At 40.6% G+C, this 23,751-nt stretch overlaps 1 protein-coding gene across 7 annotated transcripts in view; it reads right to left on the bottom strand.

The window, feature by feature from the left end:
- UBE2F (ubiquitin conjugating enzyme E2 F (putative)) overlaps positions 1 to 23,751 on the bottom strand; it is a 142,843-nt gene that overhangs the window by 42,405 nt on the left and 76,687 nt on the right. For 2 of the 7 annotated variants that reach the window (XR_014491516.1, XR_014491517.1), the window contains exons 7-8: positions 10,691 to 10,734; positions 9,651 to 9,931 (exon numbers count right to left, since the gene is read on the bottom strand). The exons of the other annotated variants lie outside the window; for them this stretch is intronic. The gene's annotated coding sequence lies outside the window, so the exon portion shown is untranslated. The remainder of the gene's footprint in view (positions 1 to 9,650; positions 9,932 to 10,690; positions 10,735 to 23,751) is intronic. 7 annotated transcript variants of the gene reach the window in all.

Here is a 23,751-nt window from a genome sequence, read left to right as displayed (position 1 = left end):
GAATTAAATTCACCCATTCCTGTCCAATTTAGTTTGCTGATACCTAAGATGTCGATGTTCAGTCTTGTCATCTCTTGTTTGACCACGTCCAGCTTTCCTTGATTCATGGATCTTACATTCCAGGTTCCTATGGAGAAAAAATCTTTACAGCATCAGACTTTCCTTTCACCACCAGACACATCCACAGCTGAGCGTCCTTTCGGCTTTGGCCCAGTCGCTTCATTCTTTCTGGTGCTACTAGTACTAGCCCTCTGCTCTTCCCCAGTAGCATATTGGACGCCTTCCGACCTGAGGGGCTCATCTTCCAGCGTCATATCGTTTTGCCATTTGGTACTGTCCATAGGGTTTTCATGGCAAAGATACTGGAGTGGGTTTCCATTTCATTCTCCAGTGGATCACGTTTTGTCAGAACTCTCTGCTATGACATTTCCGTCTTGGGTGGCCCTGCACGGCATAGCTCATAGCTTCATTGAATTATGCAAGCCCCTTCACCACGACAAGGCAGATGAAGGGGTATATGAACATTAGCTACCACTATTCTTAAAACTGAACTAAGCCACTTTTCTTAATCTATTTTAATAAGATTTAATCTATCTTCTGTTAAATGCTCTCTAATAGTTCTGATGTTTTCTAATCTGTAATTGCGAATTTCCTACTTAAGAGATGAGATTTTGAATATCAGGCAGTGGACTTTAAATAACATGCAGCTTTCTGGGACTATCCATCCCTTCAAGGAAATTCTGACTAAAGGAACAACAGTTATCTCTTTTAGCACGGCATTTAGAAAGAAGCAGAAAAGAAACAAGAAGAGAAGGAGGGGCAAGTGAGAAGGCATTTTACAAAGACTCAGGAAGCATGGAGCAAGAAAATACAGCTCCCCTTGCTGTATTTAACTAATTTTCACTCACTCGTAAATAAGACAGATGAAATGATCCTTGTTGTGACTCAGGGCCAGCCTGTGGGTCCGACAGCCGGCTCCGACGTATCGGAGGACTCAGATGAGGGGGAGGAGGGAGACAAACCGGCTGATGATGGTTTGGAGGCTTTGCAGAGTCCTCAGCCGGGGACCTCTTCTCAGCTGCGTGAGCCCGAGAGTGCGGAGGATGATGACCCACAGCTGGCCCTGTTCAAGGACGCCCGACGCAGGAGGCAGTCGAGCAGGAACAAACAAAGAAAGGCTATGGGACTCCTCGGGAGGAGGCACAGGGAGACCACGCCCTGAGCTCTCTATAAAAGGAGTGTTTGGGGAGGGGCTGGTTGCTGAAAGCAACTTTTCCGCTTGAGAAGACAAGCTCTAGTGTTTTTGTTAACTGCGTAATTAAATCTTGGCAGAAGCCTTTTAGCCTTGGACGCTCTCCAGTCTCTTCTTTCTGATAAGGGGTTTGTTAGAAGAGGGCTGGTTCAGAACAATCCTTTTAAACAGGTACAACTCAGACTTTTCCAACTCAGCAGCTCTCTGATTCATTGAAACATGGCTGAATGATTCGATTAATGATAACTGCTTGCAAATATCAAGATTTCAGATTCAAAGAGCAGAGACTGATAAATTGACTCTTAGATTAAAACATTGATGAAAGATTATTTGAAAAAAAAAGTCAAAAAATGACAGGATGCCACACTCAATATTTTCTCCTGAAGGACTTAGCCTGGAAAATCAAGGGCCCCCAGAAGTAATACTCCAAGGCAAGATAAATACTTTCCAGGAAGAAATATATATAATGTTAGGACAAATACAAATTACAATAGACTCAAACCACGAGGAAATTCGAAACAACTTTGATGATTTAAATAAACATATTTCTAATCTAAGTCTACAATTAAAAAACACCCAGGAAGTAACAATGAATGAACAAATAAATCAGATAACAGACCACAAATTAGAAGAATATGACCAAATTGATGAAATAAAAAATGAAAAGCATTACAATTTAACACTAACAGGAAAAAATATACAAGAAAAATGGAATGGACTATAGAACTTACAGGAGAACCATCAGTTTGGGAGACAGAAAGCATTTATCTTACTTAATCTTTTATATTCCCAATAACATTTGCAAAAATACAGGAACCGCCGCGTAAGCAGATTACATCAACTTGGAAAACTACTCAGCAAAAGAAGATGACCACAGACAGATACAAGAGATTTGACTCATGACTTCCGGTGGCGACGCGACGCTGAAGACAGCCATCTCTGGGCTGTCCGCTCCGCGGCTTTGTTGAACTGCCAAAAACAGCGCCGATCAGCTGTTTAGGTGGTTCGGAAGCCCCCTCCTCGGGAGAAGAGGAGGGGGTGAGGCCCCAGGTAGGGGTTGAGCTCTCCGGGGCCGCCTGAGCTTTTAGTTTGGGCGGCTGAAGGATCGAGCCCCCCCCGAAGCCTGGGTTTGCTCCGGGCTGCGCAGCACTTCTGCTCCGTGTTTTCGGGAGCAGAACTAAGCGTTAGCAACCACCCCTGCCAGAAGGAAAGACTTTCGAGTGTGAAGAGGCAGGCAGAGCAATACAGGAGGTCAAGGTGAAGTGGACTTTTGTTCTCTAGTTCAATGGACTTTATGGTTTTCTAAAAGTGAAAGTGCGTAGCAAGTGAAAGTGGGGGAAGATGGCGACTAAAACTTCTAAAGTTCTCCGGAGTGCGGGGGCTTCCCCGGTGCAACAGTCCTCGCTGCAAGCCTTACTTCCTCCTGCACCTGCTCCGGCACTGACGGTTAAGGATTTACAGGATGCTTTCGAAAAGCATTCACAACAAATAGCAGATATTATAGATGAAAAGATGGAAAAGCTGGAGAAGAAGATGGAAGAGAGGTTTACAGCAATGAGGGCAGACATCTTGCCTGCACTTGAAGGTGTGGCTGTATGTGTTCAATGCTTGGATGAAAAAGTAGAGGATCTTAGTCAAAAGAATTCCAGACTAGAAGCAAAAGTTTTAGAGAATGAAAATACGATGGATAAAATGGATGGAGACCTGACTCTGGTCCAGTACCACCAGATGGAGTTTGCTATCAGAATCAGAGGCTTAAAAGAGAATCCTAAAGAAGATTTAAAGCAGATAGTCTCTGAGGACAGCCAGCAGCTGAAATTGAGGGAAATATAGACAAAATCTTTCGTGTGAATTCATGGATTGCAAGGCAGAGGAAGTTACCTAGAGATGTGGTGGTTTACTTCACAAAGAGAGCAATCAGGAATGAAGTTATCCAAGTTTCTTATAATACTAAGCTTGTGGTTGCTGAGCAAGAAGTTTTGGTTTTAAAAGAGATTCCTCCAAGAATTTTAAGGAGAAGGAAAGATTTTGCTTTTCTGGCACAGGAACTTAAGAAACGTGACATCAAGTTTAGATGGGAGATACCAGTGGGCATGGTGGTGATGCATGAAGGCACGAGACACCGTTTGGTCACAGTGATCCAGGCACGTGATTTTTATAGCAAAGTTTTAAAAGCAACCCCTCTACCACTTTTGGAATCTGCAAAGAAAAATGGCGAGGGAAAGCCTCAAGATGCTGAAGGAACACAGACAGATGAGAAAGGTACTGGAGGGGATCAAATTACAGTTTCATCGGCAGACGCTAGAGAGCAGAGGATGACGCGTGCCGCTTCAAGACGAGTGAGACAAGAGCAAGAGCAAGATCAGCAGAAAGTTATGGAACCTTCAAAGCGTACCTATAGCGAAGCTGTGGGAGGGGCGCGGCCTAAGGAAGTTAAGGAGATCCTGACAGGCGTGCTCCAGAAGCTTCGGGACTCCAAGGATGGCGACTAAGTTCCTAACTTGGAATGTTAATGGATTAAACTCACCACAGAAGAGAAAGAAAGTTTTTCAATACTTAAAACAATTTAAGACTGATGTTATTTGCTTGCAAGAAACACATATTAGGGTTATGGACCAAAAATACCTGCTGAACTTAAGGTTGGGTACGCAATTTACTGGTTCTGCAATGAATAAGAAAAATGGAGTGGTTATTTACGTCAAGAATACTCTGACAGCGGAACTAATAGAAGCAGATAAACAAGGAAGATATGTTATGATAGATCTGCTGTTAGAAGGCAAAAAAACGCTTTTGGTTGGATTGTATGCTCCTAATCAACAACAAGCTGATTTTTATACTGTAGAACATTACATACTAAGATTACCCAGATGGATTATAAATCTTTTATTTTTATGGGAGATTGGAATGGTGTCTTGGACGTACAACTGGACAAGTGTGGTTCTTTTAAACATGCCCCGAGCCATGCTAGACTGCCTAAATCTTTTTTTGAAATGAAGGATGATCTGGAATTGCGAGATATCTGGAGAGACACACATCTACATGAAAAGGATTATACTTTTTTTTCTGATAGACACCAATCTTTTTCCAGGATTGATTTTATATTACTGACTAATGATTTCTTTTCTAGGATTAAGAAGATAAAGATTTGTCCAAGAACTATATCTGACCATAGTCCAGTCTGGTTAGAGATTAATAAGGACAATAGAGATAGGCGCTCTTGGTGCTTAAATGAGAACTTGTTTAGAAATCAGAGTAATGTGGAAGAATGTAAAAAACAGATGAAGGACTTTTTTGAAATTAATATGAATAAGGATACTTCTATGGACATGGTTTGGGACGCTAGTAAAGCTTATATGAGAGGGGTGTTAATATATATGAATAATAAATACAGACGTAACTTGGAAGTTAGGAGGAAAGAATTGGAGAATGAAATTAGGGAAAAGGAAAAGGCCCTAATTTTGAATCCATCGGATGTGAAGATCAAAGAGGTTATTAATTTGTTAAGCGGACAATTTGATAAGCTGATGGCTGATCAGGTGGCAACTAACTTACGGTTTGCTAGACATAACACTTTTTGCAATGCCAATAAACCAGGTAGATGGTTAGCCTACAGGTTAAGGAAAAAGCAAAGGGCTTCTAACATAGACAAAATAGAACATAAAGGTAAGGTTGTGTATCAACAGGATCTTATTAAGGAAGCCTTTGTGGACTTTTATTCCAAATTATATGCTAAAGATAAGATTAATGAAGCAGATATTGATGTATATCTGAAGAATGCCAACATCCCGGTTCTTACACAAGAACAAAAGGAAGAGATTAATCAATTGATAACAGAAGAAGAAATTCTTTTAGCAATTAAGCAGCTGAAGGTGGATAAAGCGCCAGGTACGGATGGACTGACTGCGGTGTACTACAAAAATCTACAATCGGAGGTGATAAAGCCATTAAAGGAATTGTTTCAGACAATTCAAAGGGGAGAAAGGTGCCTCCGTCTTGGAGAACTGCTTTTATTTCCCTGATTCCGAAGAAAGATCAGGATGTTACTCAAGTAAGAAATTACAGACCAATATCACTTTTGAATACGGACTACAAGATATTTGCTAAGGTTTTAGCTAATAGATTGATGAGGGTTTTGCAACAGATGATTCATGGGGACCAAACTGGGTTTATTAGTGGTAGGCAAATGAAAAATAATGTGAGGCATATAGTTGACTTGGTGGAGTTTTTGGAAAGGAACAACCAGATCCCTGCGGCATTGATCTTTTTAGATGCTGAAAAAGCTTTTGATCAACTGGATTGGCAATTTTTGATGAAAGTTTTAGATAAAATGAATTTTGGGGATAAATTTTTACAACCAATTAGGGCATTATATCAAAAACAAACTGCCCGAATAATAGTAAATAATAGTTTGACTGAAGTATGCAATATAGAAAAGGGCACAAGACAAGGGTGTCCGTTATCACCTTTATTATTTGTATTAACATTGGAGAAATTATTGATTAAAATACGGAATTCGGAAAAAATTAAGGGTATTCAAATTAGAGATCAGGATTATAGACTGAGGGCGTTTGCAGACGATCTGGTTGTTACGGTGACCCAGCCAGAAAATTCTGTTGTGGACCTGATGGAGATAATAATGCAATATGGGAAGGTTTCTGGATTTAAGGTCAATGTACAAAAAACTAAAATATTAGCCAAAAATATGACAGCATCGCAAAAGGCCCTTTTAGAAGGGTTAACTGGATTTGAGATTGTTAAAAGGGTTAAATATTTGGGGGTGTATTTGTCACCCTCAAATGCAAAGTTATATAAAAATAATTATGAAAAGTTATGGGGAAAAATTCAAAAAGAATTGGAGAGTTGGGAAAAATTGCGATTACTGGGAAGAATTGCGGCAGTGAAAATGAATGTCTTGCCTAAATTTTTATTTTTATTTCAAATGATACCGATTCTTAAAAAAGATTCAAATTTGGAGGAATGGCAACGGGGTATCAATAAATTTGTATGGTCAGGGAAAAGGCCACGAGTTAAACTTAAGATTATGCAGGATACGCATGAAAGAGGTGGTCTTAAAATGCCCAACTTTAAATTATATTATGAAGCTGCTGCGTTGTCAGGGATAAGTGACTGGATTAATTTAACACAAGGGAGATTATTAAATCTTGAGGGCCACGACTTATTATTTGGCTGGCATGCATATTTACTGTATGATAAGAAGGTAGATAATGTGTTTAAAGTGCATATTTTAAGACAGGCATTGCTGAGAGTTTGGAAGAAGTATAGATATAAGTTAGACTACAAGATACCGTTGTGGGCAATTCCGAAACATGCAATAGAAAATATAAATGTTGGCTTCAAACATGATGTGACTACGTACAAGGAGATCTTAAGTTTGGAGAGGAACGTATGGTGTTTGAAGCCGTATAATCTTTTACGAGATGAGAAGATTGTTCAAACTTGGTTTCAATATGGTCAATTACGGGCCAGGTGGAAAGAAGACCAGAAAATTGGTTTCTCAATGACTGATGAAAATTTGGTAAAGCAAATTAGAAATCAGGGTCCAGCACATATCAAACGGATATATCTTGCATTGATAGAAATTGACTCAGAAACAGAACTTGTTAAAGATTGTATGATAAAATGGGCTCAGAATATTCAAGAAGTTATCACAATGGACACTTGGGAAAAAATCTGGGTGAGGAACGTAAAATTTACACAAGCTCAAAATTTAAGAGAAAACTTTTACAAAATGTTTTATAGGTGGCATTTAGAGTATGCAAGTATGTATCCAAACTATCAACCTAAATTTTGGAGATGTGGTGGCGAAGATGCAACGTATTTTCATATATGGTGGACCTGTAAGAAGGTTAAGGCTTTTTGGATTAAAATCTGGTGGAATATGCAGAAGATATTTAAGCAAAGGATAAAGTTTTGTCCGCAATTGTTCTTATTGGGCATAATTACAGATACTACTGTTGTGGACACTAAGTTGATGTTGAATTTAATTACAGCGGCAAGACTTTTAGTAGGTCAATATTGGAAGAAGGAGGAACTCCCGACTATAGAAGAATGGACTCTTAAAGTTTCTGACCTGGCGGAAATGGCAAAGATTTCAGCTTATTTGAAAGATTATTCGCAACAACGTTATATTATGGAGTGGAAAAAGTGGATTGATTATATCCAGAACAAATATGGGACTAAAAAGTTTCACTTAGCATTTGAATAAGTTTTTTTTCCTTTTTTTTAATGTAATATTAGTACTGCTTGTAGTCATTTCATATGAGCTAGAGTGCGATAGACTCAATAGTTTATTGTTGTTAGCATATGGTTGTTTATGATTGTTTTCTGCTTTTATACCTTGTATTTAGCTCTGGGAAGTCGGGGAGGGGGGAGGGGGGAAGGGGGGAAAGGGTTAGGGAGAGCTAGGAAGGGGTGGGCGGAGGGAGGGGGGAGATAAAATGTATTGTAAAACTTCTCAATAAAAAAAAGAGATTTGACTCATCCTACCAGATGGACTATTACGTGAACAAACACTTGTTTGAAAATGGCTAAAAAATTAGAGAATTTTGAACATAAAGTGGCCCTATAACAAGAGGGATAAGAATTATATTTTGTTTAAGGTTGAAGAAAGAGAATATAAAAGGGAGAAGGGAAGATCAAAGAACTATATCATTAATTAATATATTAATTATGGAATTATCAAACTTAATCATTACTGATTGTTAATTCATCATTATTATTATTTTTTTCCTTGTTAGAATATAAACCAAGACAACACGCTGTACACCAGGCACTGGAAATTGTTATAATTAAAAACCAATAAAATATTTATATAAAAAAGAGAGATATCAAGACTCCCTACTCATTATATTAGAATATTTTAACAGTGCTAACCTAAGCCAACAGCTGCCAAGATATATTCAGCATGTCAACTGTCTCACAAGAGGCAAGAATATTTTAGACCACTGCTACTTTACATTAAAAGATGTCTATCGCTCTCTAACAAGAGTGGCTGAGCACTCTATGATTCACCTTCTACCTGTTTATAGACAAAGACTCAAAATCATAAAACCAATAGTTAAAAGAGAATTCTTAGACCGAAGAGGCAAAGTTAAAGCTACAGGCTTGCTGTGACTGCATAGACTGTAACATTTTTGAAGCTGCTTCAGTGGACTTGAATGAACTCACTGACATTGTGACATTACATGTTAGCTTTTGTGGAGACTTGTGTGCCAAACAAAACGTTATGCATCTACAGTAATAATAGACTTTGGTTCACAGCTAAGCTCAAACATCTACATTGTGCCAAAGAGGAAGTCTATAGGAAAGGAGATAGAATAATTCAGGTCAGGAATATATTAACAACAGAGATCAGAGCAGCAAAAAAAAAAGCTACTCTGAAAAGCTGAGGAATCTCAACAAATGAACCAGCAAATGTGAGAAAAAGCCTGAAAAAATATCATTGGCTACAGTAGACCTCCCTCCCTTGCTGAAGAGAATCAGCAATTGGCAAATGGACCTGAATGTGTTCCACTGTAGATCTGAGGAGGCCATTGTCAACTATTGCTACCCTCTTCATCTCAGATACACCAATAAACTCCATCTCTCTGATGTACACAGAAAAAGATGTACGAGATCTGTTTCACAGACAAGACTGGAAAAGCACCTGGCCCAGACAGGGTAACTCCCTCTTGCTTGAAAGTCTGTGCTGATCAACTGGCCCAATCTTCACCCACATCTTTAATAAATCACTGGAGATGTGTTAGGTCCCTTCTTGCTTCAAAGACTCTACTATCATTCCGGTGCCCAAGAAACCTTCCATCAAGAAGTTGAATGTTGCTCTGACATCCATAGTTATGAAAACCTTTGAAAGGTTAACGTTCAACCACTTGAAAGCCATCACAGATCCACTGCTAGACCCTTTGCAATTTGCCTACCAGGCAAATACTGTATGTTGGCAGATGAGGCTGTCAATATGGCACTCCACTAGATCTTACTGTCAGAACCCATCTTTTCTCTGGGGGGGGGGAAGGAAATTTTTTTCATTTCTTCTTCATCTCTTACTGAGGGTACTGCCATTCTCCTGAGGGGGAGCGGGGGAAGGCTCTGTGCTATGTTTCTCTGCTTTGCTATCATGTATCCTTTCCGCTGTTTCTACATACTTACTCTTTGAACTGTCTCTCTCTTTAAGTACCTTGGGATGAGAAAAGAATACGCCTGTCAGGACCCACCCCAATACACGTCTTAGGAAAATAACGAACTCTTGGATCCAGGTGTTGTCCAAAAGGGATTTTTACTATGACATGATCGGTTGTGGAAGTACAAGACAGGATCTGGCATTGTTTTACATTTTAACACTATTTCAACCCCCTCCCTTCAACCCCATTTGGTCACTCACATTAATTAAATTTAGGTGTCAAGCTCTTTCGTGGGAAAGGGTAATCTTCTAGTGCTTTTATTGCTATTGCTTTCTTCCTTTCAGTTTCAAATGGAGATACAACCCAGAACCCTTCTTCCCTAACCCTCCCCCTTGTTGTCCCCAGTTCAAAAGGTTTTCCTTGGACTTTGAAGATAGCCTAAGACAGGCTGAATAAACAACTTCTCCTTCCTCCTTGGAAGGTGGCATAATCCAGGGAGAGGCACAATATTTTAAACATACATTTATGAATGTGATATAATATAATATATATTATATATATAATAATTATATAATATAATATAATAATGCCTTGCGCACGGTCACTCATGCGCTCGTGACCTCTCGTCTTGATTACTGCACCGCTCTCTACATGGGGCTACCCTTGAAGACCACTCGGAGGCTCCAACTGGTACAGAATGCAGCCGCGAGAGTTGTACTGGGAGTCTCCCGATACTCCCATGTCACACCTTTGCTCCGCGAGCTGCATTGGTTGCCAGTTGTCTTCCGGGTGAGGTTCAAGGTGTTGGTAATGACCTACAAAGCCCTTCATGGCATGGGTCCAGAATACCTTGGGGAGCACCTGCAGCCGGCGTCAACTTCCCTCCGCCCAGTACGCTCCCACAGAGAGGGCCTCCTCAGGGTGCCACCGGTCAAAGAATGCCGACTGGTGGCCCCCAGGGGGAGAGCGTTCTCTGTGGGTGCACCGGATTTATGGAACCATCTTCCGGTTGAGCTCCGGATGGCGCCCGATCTCCGCTCCTTCCGGCACGATCTTAAAACCCATCTCTTTAAACAAGCTGGCCTGGCCTGATGGGACGGGGTGGGATTTTTATAATGACTTCAATTTTAAATTTGTATTATTTATGGGCATTGTTTAATCACATTTTAATAATTTTAATTTTTGTATCTAATTTTTATGTATTGCCCTGTTCACCGCCCTGAGTCTCTTGAGAGAAGGGCGGTATATAAATTAAATAAATAAATAAATAAATAAATAAATAAATAAATAAATAAATAATTGGATTCTGACAATCGGCTCTCCTTAAAAAAAAGATAGGTCCATCTGTGGGGAAAAGAAAAACCATATAAATGTTAATCCGGTTTGTTCGGATATTCCGTATGAAATCTCTTAAGCAACTTTGGTGCTTTAACGTGAAGTTTATTAACCCACTCATTTTCTTTTTTTTTATTAAAAGGTTTTACAGTACATTTTATCTTTAACAATCCCCCCGCCCCCCACCCCAACCTAACCCTCCCTATCCCACCCCCCCATACCCCCCTCCCCCCCCGACTTCCCAGAGCTAAGTACAAGGTATAAAAACAAAGAACAATCATAAACATCCATATGCTAACAACAATAAACTATTAACTCTATCGCTCTCTAGCTCATATAAGATAACTACTAACAATATTAATATTACATATAAAAAGAAAAAGAAAAGAAAAAAGAAAGGAAGACTTATTCAAATGCTAAATGAAACTTTTTAGTCCCATATTTGTTCTGGATATAGTCAATCCATTTTTTCCACTCCATAATATAACGTTCTTGCGAATGATCTTTCAAGTAAGCCGAAATCTTTGCCATTTCTGCCAGGTCAGAAACCTTTAGAGTCCATTCTTCTATAGTCGGCAGTTCCTCCTTCTTCCAATATTGACCTATTAAGAGTCTTGCTGCTGTAATTAAGTTCAGCATCAACTTAGTGTCCACAACAGTAGCATCTGTAATTATGCCCAACAAAAACAATTGCGGACAAAACTTTATCCTTTGCTTGAAGATCTTCTGCATATTCCACCAAATTTTTATCCAAAAAGCCTTAACCTTTTTACAGGTCCACCAAATATGAAAATATGTTGCATCTTCGCCACCACACCTCCAACATTTTGGCTGAAAGTTCGGATACATACTTGCAAGCTTTTTGGGATCTAAGTGCCATCTATAAAACATTTTATAAAAGTTCTCTCTTAGCCCACTCATTTTCTGAGCAGGGGAGGTGTTTCCACACCACTAAATATTGGATCGTTCCGTGATGTTTTCTGGAATCTAAGATCTTTTACCTCAAAATGTTGTTCTCCTTCCACCATGATGGGGGGGTGTTTTTGTCCGTAGGGGTGATTGTTGTTCCCTCTTTATTAAACTGCAGTGAAAGATTGGGTGTATTCGTCTAAGATTTTTGGGTAGTTCTAATTCAACTCTTACTGGGTTTATGATTTTTTAAATTGGAAAAGGTCCAATATATTTTGGTCCTAGTTTTTTACAGCGTTGGAGTGATTTCAGGTATTTTGTGGATAAATATACCATCTCTCCTACCCTGAATGGTGTGGGATCGGTTCTTTGTCTGCCTGTGTCTTGTATGCTTTTCTAGCTTCTTCTAACGCTTTCCTAATGATTGGCCAGGTGTTTTGTAATTGGGCAATCCATTCCTTCAGCTTGGGAATGACCGGTTCCTTTGGGGTTAGTTCTGGTATGGGGTTGAAACTCTGACCTGTAGCTACTTGAAAAGGAGTGTAACCTATGCGTGAGTGGACTGCATTATTATATGCTACTTCTGCGAAAGGCAGTAGGTCCGTCCAATTTGTTTGCTGGAAATTAATAAAGCATCTCAAATATTGCTCAAGTACTGAGTTTAAGCGTTCAGCCGATCCGTCTGTCTGAGGATGAAGACTAGATGACAGTCCTTGGGTGGTTCCTAAAAGGGATAAAAATTCTTTCCAAATTACCGACGTAAATTGCACCCCTCTATCAGATATGATATGTTGTGGTGCCCCATGCAATCTGTAAATATGCTGTACAAAAAGTTTTGCTAATGCTTTTGCAGTCGGGATTATTTGGCAAGGTATGAAATGTACGTGCTTGGAGAACAGATCTGTGACAGTCCAGACTACGGTGTTTCCGTTGCTTTCTGGTAGTTCTACGAACTACCAGAACATAGAACTGTTTAGCCCCGGAATGCCTGAGAGGGTTTCACTCAGAGCACTAATTGACTCTGGCTGCACCCGTTGCCTCATAAGCCCAACTTTAGTGGGAAATTTAGGAATTCTGGTGAGGAAGCTGAAGAAACCGATATCATTCAGTCTATTAGATGGGTCCATTGCAGGGGGGACATCAGCTTCCCTTGCTACATTGCCCATCCAACTCACCATAGGGGATCTCATAGAGACTATAACGTTTGTAGTGACTCCTGGCATGGAATGCCCCCTTATCCTGGGCATGGCATGGCTAACCAAGTGGAACCCGCGGGTGGAATGGAGGACGGGAGAACTCAGATTCCCAGACGGGGAGACAGTAAGGAACCCGACTCAACCACGAAAGATAGGAAGTCCCTCCGAAACTACAGCAGCGGTGGAGGAAAGGGACATACCAGAGGAATACCGGAATCTAGCTGAAGTATTCAGCGAGGAGAAATCTGACGAACTGCCCGCCCATTGACCCACAGACTGCTCCACTGAAATCCTCTCAGGGGCAAAATTACCTAAGCCAAAATTGTATTGCATGAGCCCACGGGCAGTAGAGGAGATGCAAAAGTTTATAGACAAAAACTTAGAAAGGGTATTTCTCCAACCGGCAAAGCCCAAGACTGCAGCCCTCGTGCTATTTTGAGAAAAGAAGGATGGGACTCTTCGCCTCTATGTGGACTATAGATCTCTGAGTGCAGTAAGCAAGAGTGACCTATATCCCTCCCTCTCATGAAAGACATGCTAGCACATCTATTGAAAGGAAAAATCTTTTCGAAACTGGACTTAAGGAAGGCGTGTTACAGAATTAGAATTAAAGAGGGAGATGAATGGAAAACAGCTTTCAATTGCCCCTTAGGATGTTATCAGTTCAGGGTTCTACCCTTCGGCCTTCAAGGGGCACCTGCACTATTCATGAAATTAGTAAATGACATGCTCCGGGAGCACCTATATAAAGGGGTACTTGTTTACCTGGACGATATCCTGATATTCATTGAAACAAAGGAGGAACACATGAAGTTAGTCAGAGCTGTACTCAAAAAACTCCAGGCAGCTTACCTGTATGCCAAACTGTCTAAGGAAAAAATTGATTATCTGGGGTATTGCATCTCGCCAAATGGCATAGAAATAGACCCTGAGAAAGTCCAAGCTATAGTAGAATGGGGTCTGCCTCGCATTAGGAAGCAATTGCTAAGCTTCCTTGGATTTGCTAACTTTTACCGGCAATTCATCCCCTCCTTTGCACAGATCGCACTACCAATTATTAACTTGCTTTCTTGGGATGAGAAGTGGGCACCGACACTTACATTCTTACAACATTCTGAATCCCTAAGTGCATTCAGAAAGTATTCAGACACCTTCCCTTTTGTAAATTTTGTTACGCTTCAGCCTGATTCAGAAAAACTGAAACTGAAATATCACATTGGCATAAGTATTCAGACCCAATACTTTGTTGAAGCACCTTTGGCAGCACTGAGTCTTTTTGGGTATGATATGACAAGCTTTGCACACCTGGATTGGGAGATTTTCTGCCATTCTTCCTTGCAAATCCGCTCAAGCTCAGTCAGGTTGGATGGCGACCATCAGCTCTCTCCAAAGATGTACAATAGGGTTCAAGTCAGGGCTCTGGTCAGGCCACTTTAGGGCATTCACAGAGTTGCCCCTAAGCCATTCCTGTGTTGTCTTGGCTGTTTACTAAGGATCATTGTCATGTTGGAAAGTGAACCTTCGGAATAGTCTGAGGTCCTGAGTGCTTTGGAGCAAGTTTTCATTGAGGATAAACCTGTAATTTGCTCCATTCAGCTTTCCCTCAACCCTGACCAGTCTCCCAGTCCCTGCTGCTAAAAACACCCCCACAGCATGATGCTGCCACCGTGCCTCACTGTTGGGATGATATTGACAGATGGTGAGCAGTGCCTGGTTTCCTCCAGACATAATGGTTAGAATTGAGGCCAAACAATTCAATCTTGGTTTCATTAGACCAGAGAACCTTGTTCCTCACAGTCTGAGAGTCCTTCAGGTGCTTTTGTGTAAACTCAAAGTGGGCTTTCATGTGTTTTGCACTGAGAAGAGGCTTCTGTCTAGCCACTCTACCATAAAGACCAGATTAGTGGAGGGCTGCAGTGATGGTTGTCCTTCTGGAACTCTGTCCCACACAAGATCTCTGGAGCTCAATCTGAGTGACCATCGGGTTCTTGATCACCTCTCTTACTAAGGCCCTTCTCCCCGATTGCTCAATTTGATCAGGCGACCAGCTCTTGGAAGAGTCCTGGTTATGCCAAACTTCTTCCATTTGAGAATTATGGAGGCCACAGTATTATTAGGAACCTTCAGTGCAGCAGAAATTTTATTGCACTCTTCCCCAGATCTGTCCCTTGCAATAATCCTGTCTCTGAGCTCATGGTTTTTGCTTTGCTATAGTATGCATTGTCAGTTGTGAGGCCTTCTATAGAGTGCTGTGTGCCTTTCTAAATCATGTCCAATGCTCGGCTTTCAACACCATTTTGCCGAGCATTCTCATCGAGAAGCTGACTTGAAATTCTCCCCCGCCATCTGCGATTGGATTCAAGACTTTCTTAGGGATCGGTTACAAACAGTGAGGGTCGGCTCTGCTTTGTCCACCCCCCTGAAGCTTTGCACCGGCACGCCACAGGGCTGTGTGCTTAGCCCCTACCTGTACTCTTTATACACTTATGATTGTGTATCATCTGACCCATCCACTGCGATAATCAAGTTCGCAGATGATACAACTGTGGTGGGTCTTATTACAGGTGGGATGAGACAGCATATAGGGTGGAGGTACAAAAACTATCCATATGGTGTAGTAACAACAACTTGCACCTAAACATCGGCAAGATGAAAGAGATGGTGTTAGACTTCCGGAGAAAAAAGGAGGAACCTGCCCCACTTTACATTGGAGAGAACTGTGTAGAGAGAGTTTCCTCCTTTAAATTTCTGGGAGTCTACCTCTGTGAAGATCTGACCTGGAAAGTTAACACAACTCAGGTGGCTAGAAAGGCCCAACAGAGGCTTCACTTTCTTAGGGTCTTGCGGAAGAACAGGGTAGAACAACAGCTAATGACCCTCTTTTACCGGTCTACTATAGAGAGCGTCCTCTCGTATGGTATTGTGGTTTGGTATGCTGGTCTGACAGCCGTGGATAGGAAAGTATTACAGAGGGTAGTGAGCACAGCACAAGGTTTATTATTATTATTATTATTATTATTATTATTATTATTATTATTATTATTATTATTATTATTAATTTACCACAGGTGGACTCCAATCAAGGTGTAGAAACATGTCAGCAAAGATCAAGAGAAATGAGAGGCACCAGAGCTAAATTTCACATGTTGTTGCAAAGGGTTTGAATACTTAAGCCAATGTGATACATCAGTTTTTCCTTTTTAATAAACTTAGACATTTCTAAAATTGTTTTCACTTTGTCATTATAGGATACTGAGTATAGATTAATGAGGAAATAAGTGAATTTTAACAAATGTAGAATCAGTCTGCAGCATAACAAAATTGACAAAAGTGAAAGGGATCTGAATACTTTCTGAATGCACTATATGTAAGGATCCTTTTTGTAGACTTCAGCTTAGCATTCAACACCATCATTCCAGAAATCCTCCTCTCTAAACTGACTCAGCTAGCTGTACCTGATCACACTTGTAGATGGATTATAAGCTTTCTAACGAAGAGGAAGTAGCAGGTGAAGCTAGGCAAAATCACACTGAATATCCACTCAATTAGCACAGGGCTATGTGCTCTCTCCATTACTCTTCTTTGGGAGCCAAGATGGTGGAGAGGCAGCAAAGGCTGTAAAGAGCTCCTCCAAAAGTAAAAGTTTTATTTTATTTTACTTCATTTTTATTTTAACTTTTTAACCTCTTTTAATATTTTATTTTAACCTACCCCCTTTTAACTTTTTAAACCCATTTTTAACCCATTTTAACCTTTTAAACCATAGTTTTAAACTTATTTTTAAACCTGTTTTAACAAACTTGAATGGGGAAAAGAAGAAAGAGACAGCACTCTGCAGCAGAAAGTATATCCAAGCCTTTGAAGCAGCAGAATATGGAGGATTATATTGCAAACAGACCGTCTGCTCCAGTAAGTAACTCATTCGCAGGCACCTTATCAGATATAGAGCCTTGGTGGAGCAGTGGGCTAATGCCTCCTTAAGTAACACCAGCTGCCTGCAATTAGTGCAGGTTCGCATCCCACCAGGCTCAAGGTTGACTCAGCCTTCCATCCTTCCGAGGTAGGTAAAATGAGGACCCAGATTGTTGGGGGCAATAAGCTGACTTTGTAATAATGCCGCTTGGGGTGTGTGTGAAAGCCCTAACAAGCAGGCATATACATAGAATGAAGGCTACTGCTAAACTTGTAAGCTGCCCTGAGTCTTCGGAGAAGGGCGGGATATAAATGTAATAAAAAAAATATATTTAATTTATGTGACTCATTGGAATGGGACTTACAAACCAAACTGGAGAGCAGACAGCGTGTGGAGTTGTCCTCCTCCCTCTCGGAGAATGGCTCCCCTCCTTGGAACCTGGCAACAGCCTTTTTTGAACAGGAGGGAGATGTAGCAAATTTGAAGGGGGAAAATGTGACAGACTTCCTCTCTAGACAATGTTTGCTTACAGCTCAAACTGTAAACTCAATATATGATCTCTTGTCAATTGTCATAAATAAGGTCGACTGCCTGAAAGAATCTTTTGCAAAGTTTTTTAAGAGCCACCCAAATGCTGTAGAAGGACTTGGGAGGATAAGCATGGACAGACATGGGATGGCTAACTCAGAAAATGAAACTAGAGAAGGACCTTGTTCTCCTCCCAAAAATTTGAACATCTACAGAGAAAACACTCAATCAGGCAAAGGTCTAAGAGATGACCAATATAACTACAGTCTGCAAACTAACCAGGTTACTTTGCAAATTTATGACAAGAGAGTAAATAGAGGGCGTTGGAGCAATAGAGAAGCTATTAGGCTGTCCCTGAGCTAGCTGCTCCGCTGTGAATTCACTCTGATAGATCTACTACATGCAGAGTGGCTGCCAGCAAGAACACAATGTATGAGAATTCTCCTATCGTTCAAGCAGCCCACAATTCCCTTCATGCTCTTCAGAATGAAGCCCTTTCTGAGCATCTTCTCAATATTTCCAATAAGGGTCTTTTGCTCAGAAAAAGTGTGCCCACTCCTGAAACAGCGTCACCAAGAGGGAACTGTCACTTTAAATCTAGGCTGCAACAGCCCTCACACTACTAAGCCTGAGGCTGCTGCAACTGAACTGACCCTGAGAAAGCAAAGAAGCAATATATGAACTGTGTTACCCACAGCTGCAGGAACTGCTGAGGATGTGCCAGAGGAAATGTTGATTGACCTATTGCCAGAACCTGAGCAAGTTAACATCATTCAAAGATTGGATGACCTAAAAGAGGCACTGACAACAACTCTACAGCAAAGCCTCTATTTAATTTGGCTCCACTAACCACGCAACCTTGTGACAAGATATTTAATCAACAATCTGCCTTTACCTCAACAGTAAAAAAAGGTGTTGTCACACAGGCTGAGAGTGGCGTAACTGCACTGACTGACCCAGCCCCTGAGAAACAACTTAAAGACAAAGGGCTTCATCACACAGTACCCCCTAAGCTGACAAACACTAAGGACATAATCCAGCTTACATCCTCATTTGATTTAGAAGTTCCCACAACATCTTTCCACAAGATGAACCCTCAGCCATGCCCCTCCAAAAATGGACATAAATCTACATTTACAGACTTAAGCCAGAGTCTGTATATAGAGGAGCAACAACAAGTTCTGCAACCCATGAGGAGAAATATTAAACCTCACAACAACTGTGTTAATATGGGAAGCTTAGATGATATTGACCCAGCTCCAATGTCAAGTTGACATCTGGCATTTTTACCATCTAGCCAATCAACCAAGTCAGACCACCTTGCCTCTGAGAACCCCATACAGTTGATGACCTGGAACATAGCTGGCTGGAAAGGGATGGTTGATAGTGGACTAATGAGCTTTCTCTCTAGATTTGACGTCAAGAAACCTGGCTAACCGAAGTGGACGAACCAGTACAATTGCCAGGCTTTCAGGGATGGGCCTCCCCAGCCCTAAAAACAAAGAACAAAGGGAGACCCTCTGGTGGGTTATGCATTCTTATAAAGCAAGAGTTGCAATGGCAGGAAGAGAAATTATATAACGAAGATAAGTATCTGTACTTTCTAGCTGTCAAATTTGAATATGACCAGTTTGAGTTAATATTGGTAAATGAGTACATTCCTCTAAGCACATCCCAGCACTATAATTCTGAATATTGGATGGGCTTGGAAGTTATCTTAGAAGATATATCTATACTGTACCCTCAGTCCATAGTGGTATTATTAGGAGATCTGAACGCTAGACTGGGTCCCTCTCTGTATGAGCTTGCCCAGAAGAAGGGAATCCCAGGGGAGTTCTTTGATAACCATCCTCAGTGGCTCTCGAGAGACTGTAAAAGTAATGCCTCAAGAGACTGTAAAAGTAAAGTCTCCTTAATTTTTAAGGGTAATCTCCAAATTTTGGGAGGTAAGGACAAGAATTATACATACCCTTATACATACCACTCAGCCAATTCAAGTAGTGTACTGGATCTCTTTTGTGTGTCTAGAGATAAGGCTGACCTCTTCTCAGAGGTCACAGTACACCTTAGCGACAATAGCGACCATCAGCCTATAAGTGTGACATTGCGAGGCCGCTCAGATTTAAGACCATATAACATGGTTGACAGATGGCTCACCAAAAAGGTAGAGGTGACCCAAAATAAAAGGTTAATTTGGGCCAAAGTTGATACTAAGGCAATATTAGAATGCCTTAAAACAGAGAATGCTACTAAGTGGGCTAGAACAATACAGTCATCTACTACTGACTGGATGTCAGCCTTCAATGCATTCTCCAATCTTTGTAACATACTGAAGAAACACCTAACAGCTAAACCTACTACAAAAAGAGCCCAAGTGGGTAGACCTCGCTGGTTTGATCTTGATTGCCAGCGACAGAAAAAGAAATTGAAGGCAGCCATGAGGCTTGCCCAGAGGAATCCTACTGCCCATATACAAGCTAAGATGCTGCACACAAGAAGGGAATATAAAAAAAACTATAACATTAAAGAAAAAACGTTTTGCCATTTCAATCTGGTCAGAACTTGAGTTGGCTGCCACATAATTCAGTATTATTTTGGCACTCTGTAGCAGGTATCCTGAAGTAAGAGAGATTTGCATTTGACATACCAATCTCTGCTGCTGACTGGGAGAATTATCAGTGCTTGTTTGCCCCCACCAAACCGGTAAAGAAATTATTTTTAAACAGTGATTTGGTAAATCCTAGAATTCTCCCCCCTTGGCCACCAGTCTCAGAAAAGGAGATAGTCCATCATTAAAAGCTTAAAGAGGATTTTTTACCAGAATTATTTAAGAAATTTCCCAACTGGTGGGGCCCTTTATTACCAGGTCTTTTTACACACATAAATAACACCTGCCATATACCAGATGGGTGGAAGATGGCAATAGTTTTCCCCATATATAAAAAAGGGAATAAAAAAGGATCCTACTAATTATAAGCCCATCAACATTGTAGCAAAAATATATGCTAGGTACCTTTTGAACAGAATTGAAATCTGGGTAGAGGAAAACAACATCCTCACAGAAGAACAAGCAGGTTTTAGACAAAACAGATCTACTATTGATAACTGCTTTGTCTTGAACCATCTAATTGCCAAATATGCCTATAAGAGGAGACCCCTGTTTGCTGCTTTTATAGACCTTACAGCAGCATTTGATATGGTAAATAGAGACGTACTATGGAGTAAATTGACATCTCTTAAAATAGAACCCAGACTCCTGGCTTTGATTAAAGCCCTTTACACGAGTACCTGTTTGAGGGTACGGTATGGGGTTAATGGGGCCCTGACTAACAGGATTCACACAAATAAAGGGATAAGGCAAGGGTGTATCCTGGCCCCATTATTATTTAATTTATACATCAATGACTTGCCAGGGTTAATGAAGGATACCATAGTACACATGCCGATGATCCTACTAACTGTAACAGCTTGCTTTATGCTGATATGATTTTATTATCATACTCACAAGTAGGATTACGTAGGCTATTAAGAAGATTCAGCTCTTATTGCCAGGATAACTCCCTAATCATTAGCAAATCTAAATAAAAAATAATGGTGTTTGGAAGAAACCATCAGAGACATAAGTGGCAATTAGATGGTGAACCAATTGAGCAGGTTAATACCTTTGTATATTTGGGAGTAACTTTTTCCAAGACTGGATCTTGGGCCTGCCATCATCAACGGAGTACATTTAGAGCAAAAGCCCGTTTGAATTTATTGCTCAAACTAAAGAACCATAGTTACCCAGGGTCCCTAGCTCCATTACTCAAGGTTTATAAGGCTAAGGTTACGACAATGCTGTTGTATGGAGCAGAAATTTGGGGTCTTTACTCAACCACAGTTTTAGAACATTTGAGTCCCAGCATTTGAGGTGTATTTTAGGTGTAGACCCAAGAACATCTGCTGTAGCAGTTAGAGCTGAATTGGGAATTCATACAATTCAGGCATTATCTAAAATTAGAGCTTATAACTACTGGTGCAAAGTTAATGAAATGGAGACTGATAGATTCCCCAAATTATGCCTACTTTAGCAAATAAAACTACAATCACAAATCTCCTGGATCACCAAACTAACAAATTTTGTAAGAAGCTGTGGCCTTCCTGTTTCTTGTGTAACAGGAGAACAATCTAAAAAAAGAGTTGCCCAAAGAATTAAGGATATAGAAGCACAAACTGATATAGCTATCCTTAGTAAGGTAGATAACTTGAAATGGCTGAGTAAATACAAATGTACTTTTCAAGTGGACAGTTATTTGAAGGTACAACTCCCAAAACATCTTAGGGAAATATTTACAAGAGCGAGATTTGAACAGCTTGACACAATGGTCATATATGGGAGATTTCATGCTATACCGTACAATGAGCGTCTCTCCATTTGCGGAGCGGCAGGGTAGAGGACCTGGCTCACATCCTATTTGACTGTTGTCTGTATAAGAGGGTGAGAGACAGGTATCTTGGTCTATATACCAAACGAATGACCCATTGGGATCCCCATATCAAAATAACTTATCTTATGTCCAGTCAGAACTTGAAAATAACATTTAACGTAGCACAGTATTTAAACAAAATGATCCGGTTAAGATCTGCATATGTGGAACTGATTGGGGTAGATTGCAAGGGTGACTCCGAAATATAATGTTATCATATTTTATCTATATCTTAAATTATTGTACATTACTACAATTTCATTTTAGATTGTATTTTATTACTATTTCATCTTAAATTGTATTTTATTTTAATTCCATTTTAAATTGTATTTTATCAAATTCCATTTTGGATTGCTTTTATCAAGTTTTGGTGATGGTTTGTTGCTGGAACTTTGCACTTTGATATGGCCCAAGGGCTAATCAATAAAGTTGTTGTTGTTGTACTCTTCTTTGCCCATTACCCATGACTGCATTTTGATGGATACCTGTGTTAAAGTACTGAAGTTTGCAGATGATACAACAATCATTGATCTCATTTGAGATGATAATGAGTCTGCATATAAATTAGAGGTAGACTGGCCCTGTATTGCAGCCAGAACAATCTGGAGCTGAACACTCTTAAAACTGTAGTGTCAGAATCCATTTATATTTCATTTCTAACTATCTCCTCTGTGCTAAAACCAAATCTTATCTTCCCCTGGATTCTCCCATTCCCAAGGGGGAGAGGGAACAGGCATGTGGGCTTTATTGTTTTCACTTCCTCCATAAATGTACCCTTTTGTTTATTCAGCCAGTCTGCTATCCATTACAATGTAACAAATTGTTTTCTATACTAGGCATTTTCTCTGAACTTACCAGGCAACTAGAAAAGGGGGTGGGGGGAAGAGATACAACCCTCTGGGATCTGGTTTATTTTTCTGAAGGTGTGAGGAGCTGTTGAAATGATTGTGCTGCAAGTGGATTGTTATCTTTCCTTTCCCATGATGGACTTACCACCTGGAGATTGCCTGATCTGGAACTGACCAAATGAACTGTGGGGTGGGGTTTGCTTGGGGGCACTTTAAAATTATTGAGATGTAAGGGAATCCCTCAGATCCTGTCTATTATGCCTGCTATCTCCTATTTCTTAGTAAAAGTTCCTGCTTGGAAAAAACTGTCTCCAAGAGTTGTACTTTCTTAAGATGTGGGTTGGGGTGGGTTCTGACATGTAGAGATGATAGTAGATTTTAGAAAAAGCTCTCCTATTGTGATGATTTCCCCAGATGCTTCCCCAGATGTCACTTCAGAAGAGAATGAGCCAGTCCCAGGCACTTCAGGAGGGGAGTTGGTCAATAGCTCAATGCAAAGTCTGCGAGTCCAAGTGTGGGGGGGGAGTGGTTGATGGGAGAGAAACTGGATGAGCAGCCGGCTGAGAGTGATTTGGCTGAAGCAAAGCTGCAATAGGAGAGCCCTGAGGCTTCAGGTGGGAAAATCACACAACTGCAGCCAGTCAGTGATGAGGAAGAGGAACTGCCTTCTGCAGTTGATCCAAAAACACATATGGCAGAAAAGAGGCAGGAGCAGCTAAGGTCATCCCGACTACTTATGAAGAGGCAGCTTCATCCCCCTTGATGAGCTGCACCAGCTGACTATTTAGCACAGCAGACATATGGAGACAATGCTGGAAACTTTGTGTTCATTTCCTAGCTGTGTATTTCCTGGTTGTTGTGATTCTGCCTTGCTTTGGGCTGACACTGTGCCTTGATCTTGGATTGTTCCTTGTGAACTCTAGAATTTTCTTGCTTTGTGAACTCTCTTGTATTGTGGATTCAATTTTGCCTGATGGATTTATCTTGGTTGGGAAATTTTCAAGTGTCTTGTGGACTCATTGTCCTTTGCTCTGTAGATTAGCATTGATCTGCTTTTGGTTGAACTTAATTGGGAAAGTCATGAGTGAAGGAAATCAATAAACCCACTAAACCACCGGTATGTGTGCACATGAGTGAGCGGGACAGCACACATATTCTACTATATT

This window comes from Vipera ursinii, assembly GCF_947247035.1.
Source record: "Vipera ursinii genome assembly, chromosome: 1".
Classification (NCBI taxonomy): Eukaryota; Metazoa; Chordata; class Lepidosauria; order Squamata; family Viperidae; genus Vipera; species Vipera ursinii.
Note: the sequence above shows the minus strand (reverse complement) of the source record. Positions and strands in the feature narration are given on the sequence as shown.